The sequence below is a fragment of the Morone saxatilis genome, unplaced genomic scaffold (assembly GCF_004916995.1).
Source record: "Morone saxatilis isolate NCDOM2014 unplaced genomic scaffold, NCSU_SB_2.0 Contig21, whole genome shotgun sequence".
Classification (NCBI taxonomy): Eukaryota; Metazoa; Chordata; class Actinopteri; family Moronidae; genus Morone; species Morone saxatilis.
Window position 1 is genome coordinate 3693002 of NW_023339774.1, and position 8361 is coordinate 3701362.

Consider the following 8361-nt stretch of genomic DNA (forward strand, 5'->3'; position numbering starts at 1 on the left):
ACTGTGATTATGTTTTGTTCCACTGGAGAGTGTGGTTGTCTCTCAATTCAGACTGCTGGAAGGACTGCGTGACAGGCCCACTGTTTCTTTCCCTGAAGACCTTTTTCAACCTTGCGTCTATTCTAAAACTTTTGGTGGTAAAAGAAAGACTCGCTTTTGTATGTCATGTCCTTCACAACCTGGTAAGTGCTCATCATTCAGAGCCTCACAATCTCCAGGATCATCTTCAGAGTTTTATTTTCTAAATATATTGTAAATAGCAACTTTGTCTATTGATATTGACATTTTTACACACTGTAAACACTAGGAAGTTGATAAAACTAAAAATGTTAAGGCATCAGTCTATGAATATTTTGCTTATAGAGTAGACGGTTTGAGTTAAGTTTTGAGTTTGAGTTTGCAAAACTTAGAATTTTTGGTTACTTTTGTAACCTCAGCAAGAACATCATATTTTACATCATCACAGTGCAAAACTTCAACTTAAAGTCAACTTAACTTAAGAAGAAATAAGATACAGGTACACCCAGCAACTGTTATCAATGTGAGACGTGCATCCCTCCCAAATAAACAGATAAATCATGCTTGTTAGAGATCTATATTGCAAATAATGATAGGGCTTTAAAAAAAAAGAAATGAGATAGAAGTAAGTGCTAGCATGGGATGTCAAGATGTAGTTTGCAGGTGGTTTTCAGCCTGCGGTTGAAGATTGTGCTGCCTCCCTAGTGAGGAACGGGCAAATCCTTATGTTACAAAAGCTAAAGCAACGACAGTTACTAGTAATAGTAGGATAATGTCAAGACTGATCCCTCCTGTGCTACACCACCTAATACAGTAATGACAGACGCTCATTTGGCTTCTACAGGAGATTTAGATGAGAAGGAATGAGGTGAGGTGAGGTTTAAGCAGTTGCCAGGCAACCAATGGAGACTCCTGGAAGTTAGTGGTTGGTATAACCCTGGGTAAAATGACAAATTGTTGCTTTATACTTCAGCTTTTGAAGGGATTATTCAAACTAGTGAGCTTTTGAGGGGCTGGTAGGTGGATTTTATTCCCAAACTATCAGTTTCCCCGTTTCCAGTCTTTGTCTAAGCTAGCTGTGTTCAACGGACTGGTATGAGAGTGCTATTTCTCATCTACTGTAATTCTCCACAGAAAGCAAATAAGTGTATTTCCCAACCAGAATAGAACTTCTGTTTTAAGTTACTAGACTGAAGTCATGTCAGTCATATAGAAGCTCTGTGTGTGAAAAGTGACAATCATATTCAATTACAAACAAGTCAAAAATAAAAGATTTAAGATTATAGAAAGAGGCTTAATGAATTAAATTGGTTGGTGATTAATTATATGATTATGATTAGTTTTCCACAACTAAAAAACTCAAGTTAACAAAACTTGTTACTGCATTGCATCCAAATATTTTAACTGTGAGTGCTAAACATAGATAGCAAGAGAAAAGTTTGTTTTTCTTATATAATACACAATGTCTTCATTTTTACAGTGTAGTTATTGTAGCAGAGCCCATTGTTTCTTCAAACAGGAGGCATTTCCTGAGCTGGTTTTCCATGGCAGTGTCCCTTCCTGTTTCACAACATTCTCTCGGTTTCCCCTGACACTCTCTCTCTGTATCAGTCTCACTTTGCATTTCATTTACTTACAGTATTAAATTATAACGCTGAAGTTTCAGACATGAATTTGAAATTGGCCATTTGTCTATTCAACACATTTAAAATCATAGTACAACAACAACTAGCAAAGATATAATGAGTACAGGAACAACTGACCAGACTTTTTCAGATGAGCATAGATTGATCATTCTCTGAAGTTGCCCTGTGGACACTTTGCTAACATCTGTCTGTTGTTCATATACTAACCTCTGCATCCACCTTGGCCCTAACAAGCTGTTAAGATACATTTTCACTCAATATTTAACCATGTTTTCCCAATTGTCCTCTCATTTATAATTCAGCAATAGTTTATAAATTCATGTGGGAAGCTGTTTGAGTCAATGGTTGTTTGTTCCTCTCCTGGGTGAAAACTGAGACCTTGCGTGAAAGGCCTTTTTAGTCTTTTCTGTGTCTAATTCTGCTAGTAAGGCTGCTGTCTCCATACTAAAAGCCAGTTAATTCAATCTGTGCATGTACTGCAGCATTGTCTCTTAATTGGTTGTAAGCTGAGCAGGAAAGACATTTGTAACAATACACTGCTGCAGCAATTAAATAAAATGAGGCAATGTCATGCAAGGATTAATACGAATGTGTTTGTGTTCTGCATCTGATTGATATTAATAGAGGTTTTTCATCTCAAAATGTTACATATCTATTTCAGAATGCCCATAGTAATGCTTCCTACAGTGGTAAAAAAATATATACATGCGGCAGCAGGTTGGTGTTACATTTTTAAATACAACATGTGCATGTTTAATATTGTGAATTAAACTGTTTTTTGACCTTATGGAGCCCAACCTCTTGTTCACAGCATGACCAGTGTCTTACAAAGGCAACCACCTGCAAAGGTACAGTTGCCAATAGATCATTAGCCTGTTCAGCAGCCTACTGCTCCTCCAGCTGGCATGGGAACATGATTTGAAAACCCTTTTAATAAGAACAAGAGAAAATATAAGGACAAAATGTGGTCATTCAGGATCAAATTTTATGAAGAGCTTATGACTCCTATTAGACTTTCCAAAATTGAGGACAATTATCCTGACCAATGTTGGTAGAAGCAGAGGTTCTTCCTTACATCTGTTGTGGAAGTTAGTTAGTTAGAAGCGACCAGAATTTTTCACCAGTACACTCATTTCTTACAAATGGATGTCTGTCTGCGAAGATCTTTTTGATGAACTGGAAAGAACGCAGACGATGCTTTGCAATAAGTCGTTGGTCTTACGTCTATCTATTGTCAGCGGTTTTGATAAAAGCCTTGGAGCAGCCACTGGAACTTGGTCAGAAACACCATCAGAGTATTGCCCCATCAATTGTTCTGTATGTACCTCATCCCCTTCCTTAGTGTCTTTTTATTGTTTGTAATATTTTTGTATAAGTAAACAAATGAGATCTTAATAGCAAAATGGTTTACTTTATGGAGCCCAGCTGTTTGTCCCCAGATAGAAGGAGTGTCCTCACAATGTCAGTGTGCGAACAGATAATTGTCCCACCCCATGAGTAGCAGTAATAGAAGCTATAAAAAAGGAAACAACTACAGTTATATCATTCATTGCCTGCGGGTGGCACTAGTGTAAAAATGACTTTGTCATCCTGTAGGTGGCAAATGGTAAAGAGATTAGTGTATGACCTGCTCTAACTCATAAGCTACACCCACAGGTGACATCAGCCGCTGGGGACATCAACTTGTGTAAATCTGCAGATGCAAATGTCTGATATTAGCTGAGCTCGGGTTCAGAGCGTCACATTAATTACACAGTGTGTCCTTGTTCCTGAAATGTTTTGTGTGGAACAGACTTGACTGATAGTGGATGGTCTGCAGGATCATAAATCTGACCCCGACTCCCTTTAAATGACTGTTTGTCCCAGAAGCCCTTGACTCAAAGTGCAGATTCTTGGTAATTGCATCTGTCCTTTTCTCATTTTATAATCTCTCAGTGAGAGGAAATGGTCATTGTAAGCATTGCCCTCAGTTTCATCACCTCTGCATGATACCAATAAAAGTGTTAAACAAGTCATATTATTGAAGGATGAAAGTATGCAACTGGCACTGGTCGTGTCACAAAGGATCAAAACAGATTGTGTTTGGTCTTTGGACAAAACTTCTCAAAGAATATCATTAAGATCTTAAAAGTCAAGTCTGCTCTCAGTGACATCTCCTTGTGACTTAAATGAAAGAATAAGGTATGTTAAATTCTGCTCACAAAACCTGAGCAACATGTTAAAGAGCTGCTTCTGTTAAAATTACAATCACTTCAGTCGCACATCTAGGCAGTATGTTTAATATTTATTTATGAATTCTGTTAATACATTATCCCGCTAATTACTGTATGAAAACACATCTCCTGAGGCAATAAATTCAAGTATAAAAATGTAAAAAGATTATTTAAATATTTAGCACAGCCAGAACAAAATGTAATGAATTTATCATAGCATTCATACATCATTTTAAACATAAAATAAAACACATTTTTCTAAATATTCCATATACACATCCTATATATTATCTACCTATTGTCTTGATCAAATCTGTGTCTAGTTTTCTTGCAAAGTGGAAAGCAAAGTAGATGTATGCTTACTGTGAGCAAACCCATCAGTGATGCTCTGTATGCAGGCTCTGCAGACTACAGATATTGCCGTATGGGCAGCGTGCATATGCAGAGGGAGGAGGACGTCTTCCTCATACAAATGAAGAAATGTATTGGAGAGTTTGGAGGGCTGCATTCCAGAAGTCTCTATAACAATTTCTACTACTAAGAAGTTTATTACTCAGTGTTTGCTGCCTTGTGCGCTATAAAAAATAAATTACTGTTACTATAATAGAGATTAGTAGAATTAAATCCAAAAAGTGATGGAATTAGGCTGCAGCTAAGGGAAAATACTGCGTTCACTCCAGGACGCTTGTTGTGTTGATGAGGGGACAGTAAGAAAACATAAAACATCCAGAGCTGTCTGTTCTCTGCTCTAAACTTCATCATCGACACTGACTTGTATCACAGCTAAACTCTAGTTACAATTCAGGAATTCAACCACAAAATTTGTTTCTCCAGCAGGCCACCCTGATTTAGATTTAATCAGGACAACCTTATTTTCCAACCTGGTCTCCTTTCTAAGTTGCCAAATATGCAGCTTGGTCAGTGGCCTTCTGCTTCAAAATACTGTATATGACGCTGCCTTCCAGCTGTTGAAGTCAGGTGACGTATAGTATAAGAGCGAGAAAGTCTGCATGGAGGTGCAGATTGATGAACCAAACAAATAGGACATTAAAGCTGCAGTAGGTAACTTTTCTAAAAATATTTTTTGTCATATTTGCAGAAACTTTCACTACATCCTGACAGTAGTGTATGAGACAGATAATCTTTTTAAAAAAAACTTCCTGACTCCTGCAAGTAGTCCTAATGGTATTTGCAAGAATACACAGGGCCTCAATGAAAACAACCAATCAGAGCCCAAAAAGACAGATGATTGTTGAGTCTCATTCCCAGAGTGTTAAATGCAGATACTTTAGGAGCCTGGCAATGAGACTCGGCAGTCAAGCCTCCAACCCAAAGCGTCCAGAGGAACCTGATTTTTTCTCAGATTATATTTCTCATGTATAAAAGTTACCTACTGCAGCTTTAACTCAAGAGGCAGCTGTTTTTTCAGTGTACTTAAGTCACGATAGGTGCAAAATGTAAACTTTTCCTAAAGCTAACCAAGTAGGTTTTGTGCCTAAACCTAACCAAACTGTGACCATTCCACAGCGTTAACCACGCAAACTTTATTAGTAGTGAGAACATGTTGTATTTTTGTAACTTTACAAATAACACAAGAAAACTAAAATGTGTTCTGATACTGACACTACCATAGAAGCATCATTACTACATTACTACTACTACATCATTACTCAAATGCAGAAAACAATTTATTGAAACTATTGGCAAACATTTCATAGGTCAATGTGAGACATGTGAGTAGTAGTCAGTAGTGACTGCAGCACTCTGTACTGTAGAGTTAAGTTAATAAAAAAAATTGGTGTGTGTGGCAGATGAAAATATCGCTAAGCCCTGCCTTGCAACAGTCACCACAGTTGCTTTTAACAGTTTTAACAGTTTCTTATAGACCTTTTTCACAGCAGCCACATGAAATAGTAAACACAGGTGTTACCAATGACTGTTCCATTTAGTGTAGCAGTGTCTTTCCACTGAGCTAACATGCTCTGTTTGAGTAGAACAAACCTTAATTAGTTTCATTGGTAAAACTTTACCTTACCATGTCATGTCAAATGGCTGCTGTGAAGAAAGTCTATTATCAACAAATAAAAGACCAAAACCAACAATGCTTTAGTGTGCATCTTGCTGTGTTCCCTAGCCCTATCTATGGAACTCAGTCCCAAACCTGTTAGTTCAACAGGTCACAAATATTTAGTTTTATTTTAAAAAAGGCAAAATAATTTCCTAGTTCTCACCCAGTGTCAGCTGGCATCAGCTCCAGCCCGTTGTGTTCTTTTTAGCAAACATTACTCAAAAAGGCGTAAATAGTGCTTTTATTGTGGACTATTTTCAGAGGTGGATTGATACAAATTTAATTCCCTATCGATGTGGCTCATTGGTTTGTTTTTATATTATTATTATTATTATTATTATTATTATTATTATTAATAGTTTTTAGACAACAATGCACCCCTGTGGAGGAAAAGATTTATCAGGCTTTAGCTTGACATACAATGATTTATTAACAGTATTAAAAATATAGAATATTTCCAGCATTATCCTTTAACACAGCTGGATACAGAACTTTAGTAATTGCTTAATCACAATGACATAAAACTCAGACAAATCTCAGATAGAATTAAAGTCAACAATCTTGAGAGTTTGAACAATAAAACTAGACCTCCAACTTCAGAATGTGTCTCACCAGGTTCAGACAGTCAGATTTAAAAAGGCAGATGGGAAATGTCATGCACTGATCCATCCTCAATAACTTAATGAGGACGTCTGGATATTGCTCACACACACACCTTGCTGTTTTCAAATGATGCTGTGCTTTCAGCATTTTAAAATGTTGTGTTGTGCCCTTTGTATGCAGTCATGTCTGCTCTATGAGGGATGCAAACATGTGACCAAGCTGATCCTATGGCCTGTTCAGACAGAACGTAAAGCGATTTCTTACAAGATTCAGTGGTAAGAGACAATAATTTGCCCGGGACGGCACAAACTGAGGCTGAGACACATCCGCATGGAAAATGTTTCAGCTGCAGCTCAAACTATTTGTCCCTTCAGAGGCTTTATAACTCCAATTCATAACTTTACACACACTTTCAATGCATACACTGCTAGCTGGCTGGTAGGGTATAAACAGTGCTAAACAATGCGTATTTCCTATTCTTTGTAAAAGTAAAGCTGAAAATATAACCCTCTCAACTACAGAAAACGGCCTCATATCTCTTGTCTGTCATCTTCTTACCTTTTTTTATTGACTGACTTAGAGAAGCCTAACCTCTGATTTGAAACAGAGGATAGTGCATCCTCAATGTTAAAGTAAATGCTGTGTCTTTGCTTTGCTTGATACAGCTGCTGACCAGTCTGAAATTGAGGCTGATTCATTTTTCATCTCACTGATTTGAATCACATATTTGTATTGCAATATACCTTTACATTCCAGATCTTTACAATTGGCACATGGCTGTTTGGGGCCAATGAAAACCGACTGCAAAACCACTCCAGTGGTCAAATTCGTGTGAATAATGGCAGGCAAACATTTGCTTGGCATTCTGTCTGAACACAGAGTTTTTCCTGAGGGTGGCGCTACAGGAAGGGTTAATGGGCTCACTAACAGAGTTTATCCTCTGGGGCAGGGGTCACCAACCTTTTTGAAACTGAGAGCTACTTCATGGGGTACTGAGTCATACGAAGGGCTACCAGTTTTGATTACACAAATTGCTCAGTGTGCCTTAGTTATATATGATTTATTAATGATAAATGATCCTCATCTATGTGAAGACACCCTGATAAATGTTAATTCTCACAATAATTATCAACCAATGACTTAACAAAGGTGGGGGGAAACAGATAATATCGAATATTCAATCACTTTATTTCTATTAAATCTCAATCAATTTGTTTAAATTTCTCAACATTTCATAGGAAATATGTCCCATTTTCACTAGCACTAACAAACACTTATTAACAAATCATGGAACTAGTTTGCACCATGGTTGAACAAAGTATCAATTATGTAATGTTTAAGAACAATCAACTTCATATTTTTAAATAAATCTTATCACATTTTTAACTAATGACCAAATCGGTCATTTAACAAAATTATATCTGTTACATTTCATGAGCACACTGAATTGAACACAATGTTTCAACATTTTACAGTTTTTGGCCCCATTGCTTGAACACGTTTTGCAAAACTTGGCTCATTGTGTCAAAACTCTACACACAAGCAATAAGACACGCACTGGAAATGAACCCACTTCACATCTATTGTCAAATTGAAACTCCTGGCTATCAAAGCTAACAATCCTTTGTCAAATTGTCACTCTGATGGACAAATGAGTACCCACTTGCATCATATTGAATACACTTTCAATCAGCAGGAACTTCACGTAGTCTACTTTATTTTCATGTTTATATTCAGTTCCACAATAAGGGCACATTTTTCACAAGACAACCAAAAAAATTAAATAACAAAAATAAAACAAACAAGTACACTA